An 18,044-nucleotide genomic window follows, 5' to 3' on the forward strand; every position below is an offset into this window, starting at 1 on the left:
TTCTCTTCTTCTTTTTTTTTTTTTTTTTGTGTCTCAACAAGATATTTACTATATAGTGTAAGCACAATTACAATTCAAGAACAATTCTAAAATTCTCCTTCCACCACTAATTCTTTCACTCACTAATATTTCTCTTCCTTTAGAAATTTTTTGTAATGAAGGTTGAGAGCTTCCTATTTATAAGAAAATTTTGGAGAAAAATGGAATTTGTAAAAATGTGGGGAGATGTGTAACGACCCGGAAAATATTAATATTTAAATATTAAAGAGAGAGGAAAAATGGAAACAGAAACGGAAGGAGGAAGTAGGTTTCGTCGACGACTTTGCATTTTGGAGATAATAATAATTTTAAGGAATTGCCAGGACTCGTCGACGAATACAGGGGTTCGTCGACGAGTGCATAAGTAAATTCGTCGACGAATACAGAGTTTCGTCGACGAGAAATTATCGAGTGAAAAATGGGCTGCTCTGAATTTCGTCGACGAGAAATTACCGAGCGAAAAATGGGCTGCTCTGAATTTCGTCAACGAATACAGGGTTTTGTAATTCGTCGACGAGAAATTATCGAGTGAAAAATGGGCTGCTCTGAATTTCGTCGACGAGAAATTACCGAGCGAAAAATGGGCTGCTCTAAATTTCGTCAACGAATACAGGGTTTTGTAAATGAATTTAATGAATGACTCGTCAACTAGGTGACGTGTCTTGTTGACGAATCTAGCCCTATAAGTAGTGAAATTTTGGATTTTTATCCATTTTTAACGCTACTCACTCTCTTCTCTCTCTCTCTCTCTCTCTCTCTCTCTCTCTCTCTCTCTCTCTCTCTCTCTCTCTCTACGTCCCTCTCTCATTTCTCTATTCGTTTCCGAGCCTGTTTCTCGCCGAATCGAAGATCTGAGGCTACCACGATGCTCCTGGCGAAGTTCTTTCCAAGTCTGCCGGAGCTGATCGTTGGAAAAGTTTTGTTGGATTTCATCCCAATCTCAAGGCAAGACATTTTATTCAGTATTTGTTTTTACCTCAGTTATAAAAAATATTGTAAGTAAGAAAATACTGATATTTTTTTTTTTTTTGGATTATATTTTCAGGATATTGAGTTAGGAACCATGCGGATATAGAACCAGAATTTTATAGGGACTTTTTAGAGTTAAGGTAAGAGAAATATGCTATGTTAGGATTTTAAGAATATTAACAGAGTTTTTATAAATACATATATATACCAGTTATTATGCATATTTTACAAAACGAATGTTTTAATGTTGTGTGGCCTGAGTAGATATTTACTTGATGTAAAATTTATACAGGACTTCAGCATGATATGTTATATAGCATGTATATATAGTTATTCATAGATGATTAGCAGACAAATTTATATAGGTTTTGTTTAGTTCAGTATATCATAGTTTATATATAATGCTATGTTTTCTTAAATACCATAACACACAGTTTATAAAGACAGATTATACAGTTATAGCATCAAGATGCTACAGTTATTCAGATTTTTCAGTATTTACAGTACATAATTATAGCGTTATGGTTATTTTAGAAACATAATGAAAACAGCAGAGGTATATATATATATATATATAGATGTACTTATATAGTATCAGATCCCTGTGGGAATATTACAGACAGATACAGTTTATAGAGCACGGTACCGTTGCTATATACAGATAGAGTGCAACCACATATCTCAGATAGTGTGTGGGTACCGTCTAACCGTGCTCGGAGAGGATGCAGCTCCCCAGTACACTAGGTAGAGGGGGTCGGTTAGACGAGGTAGCAGCCAGTCCCGCACTTAGGAGTGGATGCAGTTTGGCCGGGCTGAGGTAGTGTAGAGTATGATGACTTACCTAGAGGGCTGACCAGGTTAAGTCCCGCCTACGGGCCACACAACCCTATCATGACATACAGAGTTCCAGGAAAAAGAACACAGAGATATATATATATATATACATACGTATACAGATTTATAGTTTTCATTGTATATAGTATATTATAGCAATATGAATGATAAAAAGCTCAGATGATACAGATGTTTTAAACTTTTATATATGTTTTTTATATAGATTTTCCAAATCATGCTATTTTAAATATTATTATTATAAGTTTATGACTCAGTCGCCACACACTAGTAATAGTGTATTTCCACTTACTGAACATTGACTCACCCTATTACATTACCATTTTTCAGGTGAGACAACTTAGCGAGCAGATCAGGCTTGCGGATAGAGAGTATATCGATTACCCTGGTTTAGAGGGTAAGTTTTGCGTAGGGTTTGTATTTTTGTGTAGTGGGCACTGGGGAGAGAGATGTATTATAAAGTTATGGTTGTAAATACTGAATTCTGGTATTGTATATACATGTATGTGTGGTTATGAAATTTATGTTTTTCCACTGCATAAGGATGCCCATTCATGCAGGTGTTGGAGTAATTTATTACAAAAAAAAAAAAAAATGGTAATAATTCTGAGGATGTTACAAGATGGGTGAAATTATAATTTTTTTAAAATAAATGAATGGGCATGGAATGAGCATAGGATGGGCTTGGGATGAGAGGTATGTGATGGGAATGGAGGTACATGTGGGGAAAATGAAAGTGCTTGCTGACACTATTATTTAATTAATTTTTAATTAATTAATTAATTTTTTTAATTTATTATTATTGTCTTTTTATTATTATCATTGTTATTATTTGAACACTATGTTTTATTATTTTTTATGAAAGAAGAATTAAGTTTGAACTTCAAGAACGCATGTGGACCCCACACGGTCTTGTGAGACCTACACCACTTCGAAACCTAAGTGGATTTTACGTAATTCCAATAGTCCTCACACGATCTTAGGGCCCTACACAGTTTCGGGACTCATATGAGCCTCACATGGTCATGTGAGCCCCCTATAGGATATCTATATTATTATTATTATTATTATTATTATTATTATTATTATTATTATTATTATTATTATACCAATTATGTTAGTCAAAATATTATTTTATGTATATGTACTTATTTACGTGTACAAATAGTGTTTATCTTATTTATCCTATGAAATTTCATTTTGATTAAGCCGACCTCCAAGGAGTGACTGAATTGCAATGGTCTCCGAGCACTCGCTAAGATTAGATCTTTCTTAAGCATCAAACATGGAATTAAGGATCCTAATAGAGAAAGACATTCGTATTGATATTAACTTAATGAGTATTGATGACAACAACCCATTAGCAGTTCTTTAAGGCTACTAACCTTTTTCTCTAAGTCATGTTCAACTGCACAGAACGGTACCAGAACCAACAAGTTTCAAATCAGTCGAAGCAACTCGTGACATGACCAAAAGCACAGCCACTCAAAGCATTTCATGGACTCTACACAATATACATGTGGTCTAAAGGATGAGTGTGAAATTGAGAGAGACTATTTTGTAAATCCCTTGTATATGGAGTGATTCAAAATTAAAAGCAAGAAATGGGCATATCACACACACACAACATAAACAAGTAAAGCTATTAAAAGTGTCTAAAGAAACCCTCAAACGAAGACCTTCTTAGAACTTAAAAGAAAATTTTCTAAGAAGTAAGAAGGGACTCGTCGACAAACACAGGGCTTGGTCGATAAGTGTAACACAGACCTTCGTCGACGAACACAGGGTTCTCGTCGACGAAAAGAAACCGAGAGGCACCTGAATTCAGAACCAGCATCTCGTTGATGAACACAGGGCTTCGTCGACGAATATATTTAAGAGCTCGTCGACGAAAATAAACCGAGACCTATCTGAATTCAGAACCAGCAACTCGTCAATGAACATAGGGCTTCGTCGACGAATTGATTGAAGAACTCGTCAACGAAGTATGGACCTTGTTGACAAATGTCGGGCTGCAGGGTTCATTAAATGCCGTAGAACGGCTAGTTTGACCCTTGTCTTGCATCAATAAATGTCCAACGGTTCTCCAGCGACCAGCTCGCCCATTTGATATTTAAATAAGGGTTATTGCATTTACTTCACACTAAGAAAGTTCATTTTGCATCTAGATCATTTATTTGTGCTTTCATTTTAGGGTTTGCTCATACACTCACTTGCCCTCTTCTTGCTGCTCTTACTTTTGTTTCTACTCCATTGAAAAGAGGACATAGTGTGAGAATATTATTGTGATACTCAGTTCAAAGGGAGCATTTAAATTCACATCCACTTCTCATCAACTTCTTATAAAGAAAGGCCCTTTGTGAGCCATTGTAGGGTATCTCTAAGTTGGTATGCACAATAGGAGCCATTGTGTACAGGTTTATATCAGTAAATTAATTGATAACACATGAAATAAAGCCTAAAGACCCAGAAGATCTGTCTTGGGTTGAAATTCATATTATGTTTATCATTGGGTTTGTAATAGTAATTAAGTCTTATGGCTTGTAATAATTGCATGCATCACCTGCACGATCTAATAGGTAAGCTCTAACCAACTCAAAATAAAAATTACCTTAGACAGACCTTAGGGAATACCCCTTTGGTCGACCGACACTGGACTTTTTCAGTGTCTTCAAAATTGGACCCTAAGTGACCTTAGGACACTCACTTTTGCATTTGCATGCATTAGGCACTTGAATAGGGTTTGTATATTTTGAAATGGGACTGAAATGCACACTTGGTGTACTTTCGGTTGATCGGCCAAGATTGTTCATTTTTGGCCTGGCCAACCAAACCAAACTTGGGTTAACTGTTGACCAAGGCCCTAATCGACCGAACTAGAGTAGTTCAAAAGTTTTGGTCGACCGAAACCCTCTATGGTCAACATTTTGACCACCTGGTCAACCGAACCAGGTAGTTCAAAAAGCCCTGGTCGACCGAAACTTCCCTGAGTCAAAAGTTTGACCATCTGGTCGACCGACCCTTTTTGTACTCCAACTACCTGGTCGACCGGAGGGTCCTCAGGAAAATTCCCAGCGGTCTGGTCGACCGATCCAACCAGTTCAAAATGGCCTGGTCGACCGAACCTCGAAAAATTGAGAAATCGCCCTCTCCTGGTCGACCGAACCTTCAGTTCAAAAGTCCCCTGGTTGACCGAACCATATAAGACTTGGTCGACCGAACTTGTTCTGGTCGACCGGACCTCTTGGGTTGCCCTGATTTTTACCACATTTAAACTTATTTTTATCAGGATTAAAATATTCAAAACATCATTAATCTTTTCTAATATTCCCAATTATATCCCTAACGGTTATATTTTAGGGATGCTCTATTTATACCCCTTCATTTGGGAAGATTAGTAACTTGATTAGCCTACTTGATTAAAAATTCTCTCTCAAGTTTAAATATCCATAATACTCATATCTAAGCCCCATTCACTCATACTTACTTGCTACTATTGTCTAAACCCTCTGTAAGTCGATTGAGTGTTTGTTTTGAAAAGGTTTGCTCTTCTTGTTCTATTTGGTTGACACGATTTTCTTAAGAGCCAAACCTAAGGATTCTTAGGGGACTTTCTTGATAAGTCTATCCTAAGAAGACCTTGATAGATCTTCTAAACTTGCACCTTCATTACGATATCTTGAGAAGACTGTATTTGTTCTTAGTTGTAAAATATTTTCAAAATACTTTCAAATATCTATCGTGTTTTATCTTGATAAATATTTAAAGAGATATTTGTTTGTGTGAGAAAAATCTTTATTGCTATATTCATTGATTTATATCTTTAGTTGAATACAAAAGATTAATCTCATTTTGCAAACTAAATCCATATACTACTTGAGCTTCATATACATACATGTATTGAGAAAACTTGTTGATTGAAATATATAAAGTGTAGTTAATATCTTTGCTTAAGCATTTAGATTGAATATCTAGTGATACAAAGATCATATAGGTTTGCACTCTCACGCACCAATTACATCGATAGTAAATCTATTTGAGAATAGACATCTTAAGACCACATTGAGCTTACATATTATATCATTTGTGGTGTATGTTATTGCACGCATCTGGGTACATATCTGCTTTACACGAAAGCACAATCATTGTACCATCTGATTATATACACACTTGTTGTATATCCAAGCACGGGCCTGAAAAGGGAGACTAGCCCTCGAATAGTCCCGGATTGGTTTAGATCCGGATAGGAAAGTTAGGTGCGTCGTCCTGTTAAGGTGTGTAGGTTGAGGTCAGCCCCGCTAATTGACCTAGTTAAGGTTGAGGTCAGTCCTGTGTTAATTTGACCTGGTTGTAAACGGTGTCGCTCCACCCTTAAGTGAGCTATTAGTGGAATCCTCCGGCTTGTGAGCTAGAGGCGGGGACGTAGGCATAGTTGGCTGAACCCCGATAACATATCGTGTGTTTGTTTATATTTCTGCAGTTTATACTTACCGCACATGTATGTTATGGGTGAATGATGTGTATGACTTAATTTCCACATTATACTTATCTACGCATTTGGAAATTGTATAGACTGACCCTAGGTTGTATATTTATTGTTGTTAGATAAATTAACCTAAGTGAAAAAGTTTTAAATTCCAATTCACTCCCCCTCTTGGGAATACGCCAATTCTAATAGAAAACAATAAAGCTTAAAATTATGTGTGCCAAATGTCTTAATTACTATTAGTTGAACTCAAAAGGGTATATATAAATTTCACAATCAAAAAGATGATTTTTGCCCATTGTAATGCGGTAGTCGCAACAATTGGTTGACCTATCAAAGGGTTCGATAGACTGTTCCTGACAGTTTTGTCGAGAATAATCTTCTTCCATATATAGTTTTCTTAATTTTTAATTATATTAAAATAATTTTTTATTTTTTATAATATTTAATAAAGAAAAGAAATATAAGAGAAATTGAGTTTTTATTTTTAATTATTTTCCTTTTCGCAAGTAAAATCTTTGATCCAAACAAACCATTCATATATTCATCTATTGATCTTCAAGCTTAAGTGAATACTCCATTAATAAAATATAAACAATATTAGATATGTCATAACTAATAGTGACAACTTTTTTATCGTAAAGGGCAACCCGATGCACAAAGTTCCTTCATATATGAAGTTTGGAAAAAGGATAGACCACGATGGGTTTATAGCATGTATCCTTACCTTAATTTTTTGTAAAAGATTGCATCTATGTTTCAAACTCGTGACTAGGGATGAACATTATTCGATTAAAACCGAATTAATCGAGTAAATTCGATCGGTTCAGTTCAGTTTTCATTTTCATTGAATTTCAATTTTCGATTTTCAGTTTGATTTTTAGGTTCAGTTAATTCGATTAATTGAATTAACCGAATAGTATAAATTAATAATAAATAATTATATAAATTAAAATTTTAAAATATTTTATGTTATATATATATAAATATATACTAAAATTTTATTTATTTTTTATGTATTTATATATACTAAAATTTTATATATACTATTTATATTATTTATATTTTAGATATATTAAAATATTAAATTGGTTAAAATTGATTAACTGAATTTAATCGAAATTCGGTTCGATAAATTTTGAGTTTGGTTAAATATGAAATTTCAATCAATTTAATGAATGAGCTTTTTTAATCGAAATTTTTCAGTTAATTGAATTCACCGAACCAACTGAATGCACCCTTACCCAGACCTTTAAGTCACACAGCAACATGAATTTTACAAATATTACCTAACCATAAATATAATGTATAAGGATAGGGAATAAGATATTTTAATTAAATTATAAATAAAAATTAAAAATTAAAAAATTGATAATTTACTTTAAAATAGAGTAAGAAATTTTATATCTAATGAGTGAATAATTTATAATTTACCTCCAACTAATAGTAACTTATTTTTATTTGTGTTTATTTGTTAAGATTGTATCTATACAAATCTAAAATTTTATTAAAAATGCCATTAATTTACCTTATTTACACAGTAAATTCTATGACAAATGACAATTCGTAGGAAATCTATTTAGAAAATAGTAGGCATAAAAATAATCAATTAAATCAAAATATAAATAAAGATAAGAAGTAAAGAGATAATTAATTTTATTAAAAAATCAAAACAGAACAATTTTAATTTTTTTAAAAGAAAAAAAAATTAGCTCCTCAAATGTCTCTTCAGATCCGCATGAGCTCCATCCGATGGAGCTTCGGAATTTGGAACGACGACAAGATAGCTGAAGAAAGCCATCGGAGAAATTCATCATCGGAGCTGTTCTTAGTTTCATAAAAAGCCAAACCAAGAGATTTTCCGGTCCCCAATACTGTTCTAATCAAAACAAAAAAAAATATTGAAACCCTAACCCTAGCTTTGGAACATCGAGCATCGAAGATTTCTTAGATCCGCAAATCTTAGGGAGCAAACGCCCAACAAGAGGTACAAACCCAAAAAAAAAATAGAGTAAAACATAGAGACCCCCCCGCCCCCCCCCAAAAACCCCACGAAGGAGCAGACACAGAACAACTGGTTTCTAAAGAACAGCTTTGAAGGACAAATGGCGTTGAAACGTCAAACCTATCTCTCTCTCTCTCTCTCTAGGACAGAGGAGTGATCTGATACGGTACCTTCTCCGTGAGCTCTCTCCTTAACTCAGAGATAGAGAGAGAAAGAAAGAGAGAGAGAGAGAGAGAGAGAGAGAGAGAGAGAGAGAGAGAGAGAGAGAGAGCTTGCAGCGGGAGGAGGCGGCGCTGGAGATGGAGTCTTGGAGAGTCGGAGACAGCTTGGTCCGATGGAGAGTGAGAGTCTCTGCAATTTTGAAGATCTCAACGAGGAAGGGAAAGCCCTAGCATTCAAGAGAAGTGAGGTTGTGGGCCTTGTGGGCTGTAGGAAATTGGGAATCGCGGTCAGGCCCAGCCCATTGCCTTATATTTAGTTTATTAGATTTGCGGCCCAGCCCATTGCATGTTAGATTTTTTACCCTTTTCAATTTGAACCAATAATTTGATGGGGAACAAACACTCGTGTAATTTCAAATTAATTTATATTATAAATACTTTGCATTGACAACCTATAAATAAAGAAAATATTTAAAACAATTGAACGTACATAATACTTAACATACCGTTAGAAAAGCATATTGAATCAAAGGATTTATAGATCAATTAGATAACTAAATGAGTGTATTACAATCTATATCTAAGTCAATTAAATAGCATATTAATGGCGATTCAGATCAAATAATACATAACAGATGACAGATAATCTGTCATTCCTAAGAATGATCTTTTAACTATTCAATTGATAATTTATTTAGTAAATAAATAAAAAGAGATTAGTAAAAGTTTTAACGTCTAATTCAACTGCCCCTCTACTTGATCCGCCATTTTTATTTTTTCACATTTTTCTCATTAAGTGCATTCAAATTATATCGTGTTAGGTTGCACACCAAACCTGTAATTGAATCCAAACTTAAAAAGAAATGAAAATAACAACAAGTCCAAACATTGTTGAAAGCTCTTTTTTTTTTTTTTTCAGAAGAGTTTTGATTCAGATTAACCAGGTTAAATAGATTGAATAGTTCTTCAAGCATGGCCATTAAAAATAGACATTTCATTAATCAAATATAATAAGAAGAGAGTTCGAGGGTCTCAATCCCTAATTCAACCCCTCCCATCAATTCTACAAATTATTTTTTTTCACATTTTTGCCATTGAGTGTAGGTCTTTGCTCACACTAAACATGCAATCAATCCATATAAACTTGCAAAGAAATTCATCCATCAACTAACCCAATTGGAAGGTAGTTTTATGGACATTTGGTCTAGATTAATCAGGTCAATTAGACTACACATTCTTTGAACCAGCCAACTAAAAATACACATTTAATAACCAAATATATAACCTTAAGATTTTACAATAATATTTATACAGTAATATGATTAATCAAGAAATTACTAGGCTCATTAGGTGTCTACACCGACAATAATATAATTTTATCGTCTATACAAAAAATGAAAGGCAAAAGATGCTAATGTCTCTTGACGTTTGGCAAAAAGATAAGAACATTCTCTGAAGTTTCAAAAATTTCAAAGTTATCTCCTGAAATTTCAAAAATGTCACAAATTTCTCCTAAGATTTATCAAGAAAGTACAAACTTTTCTTTGTATTTTACAAAAAGACATATCTTTTAAGGGTAGGTATGTGTCTTTTTAAAAAACCTGGTGATAGATCTCTATCATTTTTAAAACATCAAGAAAGATAAATAGAATTTATGAAATCGACGGTGAGGTGCCTATTTTTTTACCAAAACTCAGAGAAAGTAAGTGTTTTCTATCCAAAAAATAATTTTAATTCTCTACTACAATTAGACAATTTAAATACGGACATATAATAAAATAGACATCCAATTAAACAAAAAAATATCAAAGGGCGTGAACTCATAATAATATGGACCCATACGACAAGTGTTCAATAGGTGCAACAAATTGAGGCCCACATTACTATACCCATTGAACACATGCCACGTTAACCAATGACACCAAAGCACTAACGTATTTTTGAAAAAAAAGAACCAAAACATTAAGATTTTACCATAATGTCTCATATTATTGCATCCACTCAACACCTGTCACATGAGCCAATGACAAGACTAAGATTTTATCATATTGTTTGAACATAATTTTCTTTTAAATTGTTGTGTGTGTGTGTGTGTGTGTGTGTGTGTGTGTTGTCATTTGGTGGGTCCCACAGACTAGGCAACGGTTAAGAGTCACCGTTGTATTGTGTTGAGGTACATGCACCGACAAACATACCTAAGAAATTTTCCTGAATCAGAGCCGTCCAAAGACAGCTAGGATAGATCTGGTGGTGGACCCCAGTTTGTGCTGTTGCGTTGTACCTGATTATTTGGTCCGTCCGCCCATGTCGATTGCGGGCTCCACATCAAAATCCACCTTGGCGTTTGCCCATTGGCCCTACTCCTAATCCTAGGTTAGCTTTTATTTTAACATTTCTCACCATTAATCTTTCCAAATATGACAACTAATGAATACTATTTCCAGTGAATTAGTAAATAATTTGACTATTCAGCTTTAAAAATAATTTACTTTTTTTAATTTTATAAAAAATTATAAATAAATAAAAACTCACCGTAAAATATTTTTACTATTTTTTTTTTATGTAAATATAAAAGTAACATTTTGTGTTTTTTTTTTGGAAATACTAAAATTTATTTTCCGTAATTGAATAGATCCGTAATAACCTTCTTCTACTTGTAAAAAATAATTTATTTTATTCAAAATTTATAAAATGAAATTTCAAATATGTCATCTGAAAATGTTTTTTCTTTATTTTTTATATTTTCCATGTAAATAAAAAATAATATTTTTTGTTATTTTTTAAGAAAATAAAATTCATTTTTCATTACTAAATAGTATATCATTAATTACCTTCTTTTACTTGTATCATCTTCTTTATAACTTCAATTCAAATTTATCAAAAAAAAATCTCTTTAATTCAACAAAAAAGCTACCATCTATTTTTCATCACGCACTACTCAACTCATTAACTTAGATTTAAGACAAGGTGATTAGTATGTTATCATTTTAGTGAACATCTGGATCTCTTCGATACGAATGAGTGTAGCATTAAACACAATTGCTTGTGATTAATTTGGGTAAATGATACTGATCTCTAGTGAGGTTCGTTAAAAAAACAAGGACCTCCTATGAGGAGTTAAAATTTTAGAAACCTTTCCTGAGATTTTGAAACTTTCATATACCTTCCTTGACATTTGATTTCTGAGATACTTATACCCCTCAAAAAATTATCTTTTTACCAAATGTAAAGAGAGGTATGCGTTTTTTTGACAAAACCTTTGTGAAAATTTTGAAATCTTAGAGAAGTTCCTAAGATTTTTAAAACCTAAATGAAGGTCGTGGTTTTTTTTCCCAAAACTTAAGGGAGATCAGTGTCTTTTTACCTTTGTAATTTTGGGGAAATTATACAGAGGACCTCCCCCTCCACGTGTTGTTGTGTTTGTATTTTGAATGTTGACATGTGACAAATTAGTCCTGCATTCATTAATATCAAAGAGGGACTCATTTTCAATAAGTGTATAATTTAAAAAATAAACACATGGACACATGAAGAGGAAGGTACCCAGTATAATTTCTTGTACTTTTGTCAGGTTATGATTGTTTATCATATTTTGTTTTTCATTTGTAACCAAAAAAGTAAAATGCATGGAAACCCACTAAAGAATTATTCAATGTTATCAAGTTAATCCTCAATCATAATACTTACAATTAATTGCTATTAAATTAATTTTTTTAATCATAATTACAACTGCATAATATGTTTAAGAATAATGCTTTTATATTGTTTGATTTTATCGCAAAAGAGAATAATCATTGAAAGAGAAAAAAACTAATCTACTAAAAGTTAAAACTTCATCTTATGAAAAAATGAAGCTAGTAAAAATGTTATTTTACCTCTATAAAACTTTTTGCTAATAATTGAATACACCACTTGAATATCTAAAGTATATCCTTCGTATTAAGATTCCTTTGAAATTCAAAACATAAAAATAAAATTAAAAAAAATATTAAAAAATTCACATCTACATGTTTGTTTATCAAGAAAAGTAAAAAAGAAAATAAAAAATATATCAAATTTATGAACAAAATTTTTTATTTTACACATCATTAATATTTAATTTTTCTTAATTTTTAATCATTCTAAACTAAACTTTCATTTTTATGATATTAAATAAATAAATAAAATTATATAAAAAAAATACTCTTATTTTCCTTTCTCTTTTTCGCGTCATCCAAACGGATCCTAATATTCTATGCTACCACAAAGTACGTGATGATTTTAGAACAAACATACCTCAACCTCTCCATTAACTTCCCCTGTTGCTGTAAGCAGGGGAAACAGAGTAGGTTCATTGATTGCACTGAGCTTTCCTTGCTTTAAATGTGTTATCCCACCATTCCAAGAATTTCTCACATTTTACTTTCTAGTCAAATGCACTCTTGAAGACTGCTCAGCTGCTCCTTTCCATATTAATGTCTGAAATTAAATTTTGAATGTATAAAAATATTAAATACAACTAATGGGATAAGGTCGTATTCCCCTCAGTGTACTAGTCTCTGTTCTACAATTAATTTCTCATTTAACAAGAAAATACAAAACAATAATGAGTTCCATATGCACAAATTTTGATGTTGCGAGAATCTATAAGGTCACCATCTTAGGTCAGGGGAATCAATTAATTTCTCATTTGAATATGGTCTTTTTTAATGCTTAAACTAGCAAATGAGCAATTGAGGAACTAAGCAAAAGAAATTAAATCACACATTTTTCATTTGATTCTGTTTTATTGTACCTAAGTTTAATTTACTTTAAATCTTGTTGTTTAATTCATGCGAGATCTTTTTTATTTGGTTTATTTATCTACTTTGCAATTGGGTACTTTGAAGTTCGGTCATAATAGTTATGCCAGAATGTGTCGGGTCAATATTCGCTTATAACTCGATTTCATATTTACTCTGCTTAATTATTGACCTCATCATTTATTGAGTCCAAATTCATTGCATATTTTGCTCAATTGTTTAAGGTCAATATTGTGCACTTAGTGTATCAAACTAAATTTACCCACCTTAAATTCAAAACTCAAAATTTTGATTTTTAACAAAGAAGAGTAAAAGACCGAAGAAAAACAAGGTCCATTAAGGTGGATTCCACAAAGGGGTTAAAGTGAAAGATGCTCTGTTCAGTTCACTGAGTTCAATGAGAAGATCAGTTTCACTTCTTGAGATCAATAATAAAGACAAAGTTTCTATTTCTCACTATTCCTCAATTGTCACATGTCCTAATATGTGTACAGCAAACCTACTGCTGTAAAGTTTAAAGTTTAAAAGAGTCTTCTACAATCAACTCTCTCTCCTCTTAAAATATAATTTTTTTATTAAAACATGTAGTAGAAAACATTGAACCTCCCGATTGGGATAGAGTAACCCATTTGGCCTTTTTTCATGAAAATAATATTAAGCATGTCAAATTTTAACAAGTAAACAATCAATTTAGTGAAAAAATGGGTGTGTGAAGGGGGGGAGGGGAAAATATGACATGAAAGAAGAAGGGTTTTGAGTTCTTTGGCATTTTACATGGGAGCATGGTAGAGAAGAGGGGGACTAGCAAGCAACCATTAATTTTGTAATGTTTTTAAATTTTTATGTGTCGCATATAATAGGAAAAAAGAAGTATTGAATCCTTTTAATTCGAACCTCTTTCTCTATATATATTTATATAAATAAATTTACATTTTATGAATAAACAATTTTTGCTTAAAAAATTAACATGAAAAAGATGGGTTTTTTCTTCACTCATGAATCATGAAACTAAAAATGAATAGCTAAACCCTAGTAATTCAAATCTTACTTCGAAAAAAATAAAAGGGGGAAAAACCCATCTCAAATTTCTGCATCCAAACTGCAACAGAAGGCTATAACTCCAAATCACTCAAAAAAATAAATAAAAAATAAAAAAGGAACCCATATCAAATGTCATGAAGAAACATTTTTAGTTTTAAGAAATCTAAATTGAAAAGCTGAATAAGGCCAATTACTCCTATAATTCCAGTCTCTCCAAATTTTTTTTCAAAAAGGGGAAAACCCAGTTCAAATTAATGCAGCAGAAACCTAGCTAGAGCCCTCTGCCCTCATCATCTCTGTCTACAAAGGCTAGATGGTCCCTCCCTTGTTGTCTTATAGGCAATAAAAATCCAAGAAACAGAGCCACTTAATCTGGTTTGGTTCAGGGGACAATTAACCTGGAAGCAGGGGACCGGCCCCCTGCTGAACTGCATACGTATGGTTTTGTCCAGTCTTTGGACCTTTACTACCTTTTTTTTTTTTTCACCAGCAATTCACAGACTTCAAAGAAAACTGAAGCCAATCTCTGCCCACCCAGCAGTAACCCCCCACTCCCCAAGCCTTATAATGTGATAGAGACAATGGCATGCACCAACTGAGTTTGCTACAGAAAAAGGAAGAGAAACAGAGCAAGTTTATTCATGGGGTTCTCTGTTTTCTCCCTGCGGAAGAAGCAGGACAAGGATAGTGAAGCAAAGGCCAAGGCTTTGAAGGAGAAGAAGGCTAAGCTGTACATAATCCAGCGGTGCGTCCTCATGCTTCTCTGCTGGAAGGAGCGTAGAGATTAGCTAGCTCTGCTGGTAAAGCCAGTTGACATGAGTTTTCTTGTCCCTGGTCCTGTGCCTGTTCCTGCTCTGTTCTGTTCTGTTCTTGTTTTTACAGAAATCTTAGCTTTGCTTTGCGTTTGCATTACATGGGGTGTGAATTTTGGGGTACATACAGAAAAAAAAAATGGATAGATATCGGCTATCCATCAATTTTCCTTTCTGGGTTTTCTTTTTTCCCTTTTAAATCATTGCAGTTTAGTAGTGCTGTTACTCTGAAATTTTGAACAAGAGAACAATGCCCAAGAGGGACATTTTCCTGCGGTATATGCTCAATTGTCATTTACAGATATCAGTAGCTTTCTGCTAATTCAGTCTTCTCTGTTCTTATTCTTAAAATTCTTTTCCAGAGAGCAGAAGGGTTCTTGAGAATTTACTAGAATTTTAAGTTGTCAGTCGCCATTCGCTATGCATGTTTATCTTCTTTATATCTCACTTCTCTCTGTTTTTTTAATTTTTTGCAGTAGCAATATATATATATATCCATACAAAAATGTGCCTCTGTGTGCGTGTGTTCCAAAAGGTGTTTGCAAATTTAGCTAGCCAAGGGAAAGAAAAGGGACAAAGGGTGCTACCCATGTGTGAGCTTTCCTTTTTCCTTCTCATGTTTGGGAGGCTAGAAAATTGGGGAATATTTTTTGGATACAAAATTTGAAAAAGAAAAGAAATGGACAGAAGTGGGGCTTTTCACTCTTCTAAACACCAATCATTCCTCGACTCCAAAACTGGAATTTGTCCCCAAGTGATAATTACTCTTTTCCTTCTTTTTTTCCTCCTGCAATCTTTCCCCCCATTTCTTTCCTCCCCTATACTTTTTCTTTTCTCTCTTGCCAAACATAGTTGAAATAACATCCCATTAACCACCCTTGATGGTGAACCTCTTAGCCTTAGTGACTGAACTTTCAAGCTTTCACTGCTTGTTTGCTTCCAACTGCAGCCTACTAAAAATCACTTTACCCTTTGTCAAAATGTTGGTAAATAATCCAAGCGAGGACAATTATTTTTTGAAAATCTTTCTTGGGCGCGACGTTTAAAGAATATACCTTTCAAAGAATTTGCTAAAAAAAAAATTAACACAGACAATTCTACGAATCAAAGGATCCATTTTAGATTCCACCATAGGTACTCTGGGAAGTTAATTAAGTTTATTTTATTTGATCACTCAAAGCATTTTTATTATCATTATTATATAGAGTGAGATGATCTTCCTCTTTCAAAAAAAAAATTCTTTTTAGGGTTAGAAGGGGGATTGAGTTTAGGTTTACCCAATAAGACTAAACTAGTTTACTCAAATATTATAGGACTTATAACTTTTCTTTGTATGGACAATCCAAATTTGATAAAAGGGAATTTGGTAATTTTTAAAACTAAGCTAAAAGTCACTTTAGAAAAAAAAATTCTTATTCGAATATTATGTAAATTAATGACATGAAAAAGGGTGTAGGAACTTTCCCCAATTTATTTTTTAAATTTAATAATTTTACTTTATGAAAAAAATGATTATCGCATAAAAAATGTTTAACCTAAATTACACAATCGTTAATAACTATTGGCCCAATGGCTTGGAGAATGAACAAGTTGGTTTCATGTGAGAAGGGCTTTAGTAGGCTTTTCAACTCCTATATCTCGGGCGATGTTCTTAGATGTTCACAGAGATGGACCACACATGTATGCCCGTGATATAGGAGTCAGAAGTTAATGGTTTTTTATGCTAGAAGAACTTGCAAGCTACAACTTTCGAGGGGATGTTAAAACCACATCATTTTCGTCACATCCTAATCGACATTTGGACTCATTGCATTTGAAAAACTGTAAAATATTTATAAATTTCTACATAAAATTATGTCCATCAAACTATAGCTGTAAAATTTGTAATTGTAACTGTTAACTATAAACTGGAACTGCTTTTAAATATAGTGAACTATAACTATAATAAGTATCAACAACCTATATATGTGGATACAAATATTTTTAGGTTGTGTTTGGCAACTTGGATTTTGAATATTGGCTTGGATTTGTGTGGATTGAATGAAACTTAATATCATTTTTTCTATGTTTTACCTAAATCCACACAAACCCAAGTTAAAGGTCCCAACCAAGGAGTAGCAGAGCCACACTATCTTTGCCACACTCTAATCATATCTAGTTTAAAAAATTTTAGGTTATACTGTCTAACCACGATATGTTATATTTAATGAAATAATTGGATCTGATATAATTTTGAAAAAGTTTGACTTGAAAAGATTATCATTATTTAAAAATCATCAAAATTTGAAAGATTTGATAGATTATGTAAGATGTAACATGGTTAACCAGTCTAATTAAATAATTTCTTGTATAATGTGCATCCACATTTAGATTTGAGTCACTTTGGTGTGTTTAGAACCCGTCCCATACAAAATATAAGTTACTCTTTAGATTAGAGTACAAATTATAGTTTGACAAAAATAATTTAATACCAATAAGAAACTAATTATACTCTTATTAAAATTACGTTTGTGATCATAGATTTCTAGTATTAATTTTGAATTTTATGCAGATTGAGGGAAAATGTAGGGAGGCTTATTGATCAAACCAGAATACTTTATTAAAAAATATTTCTGTTTGCCAACACACATGAAGCGCATCTGGTGTAGTGGTATCATAGTACCCTCCCACGGTACTGACCGGGGTTCGATTCCCCGGATGCGCAAGTGTTCATTTTTCTAACCATTAGCTCATTTGAAATGGTTCACAAAGAATCCATGAATGCCCACAGCCACAAGGGCCTATTGTATCGACAAAAATGAATACATTAACCAAAATTGAAAGAAATGGATCACACAAGTTACTGAAAGGAATTGAATTGAACTTATAGGGCTGTTGATTTAATTTATCATGCAATTT

General features: G+C 32.9%; 1 non-coding gene across 1 annotated transcript; it reads left to right on the forward strand.

The window, feature by feature from the left end:
- Positions 1 to 17,779: 17,779 nt before the first annotated feature.
- On the forward strand, positions 17,780 to 17,850 carry TRNAG-CCC (transfer RNA glycine (anticodon CCC)). Its single transcript has one exon. It is a non-coding gene; the product is annotated as a tRNA-Gly (tRNA).
- The last annotated feature ends 194 nt before the right edge of the window (positions 17,851 to 18,044 follow it).

Source organism: Malania oleifera, chromosome 6 (assembly GCF_029873635.1).
Source record: "Malania oleifera isolate guangnan ecotype guangnan chromosome 6, ASM2987363v1, whole genome shotgun sequence".
Taxonomy (NCBI): Eukaryota; Viridiplantae; Streptophyta; class Magnoliopsida; order Santalales; family Ximeniaceae; genus Malania; species Malania oleifera.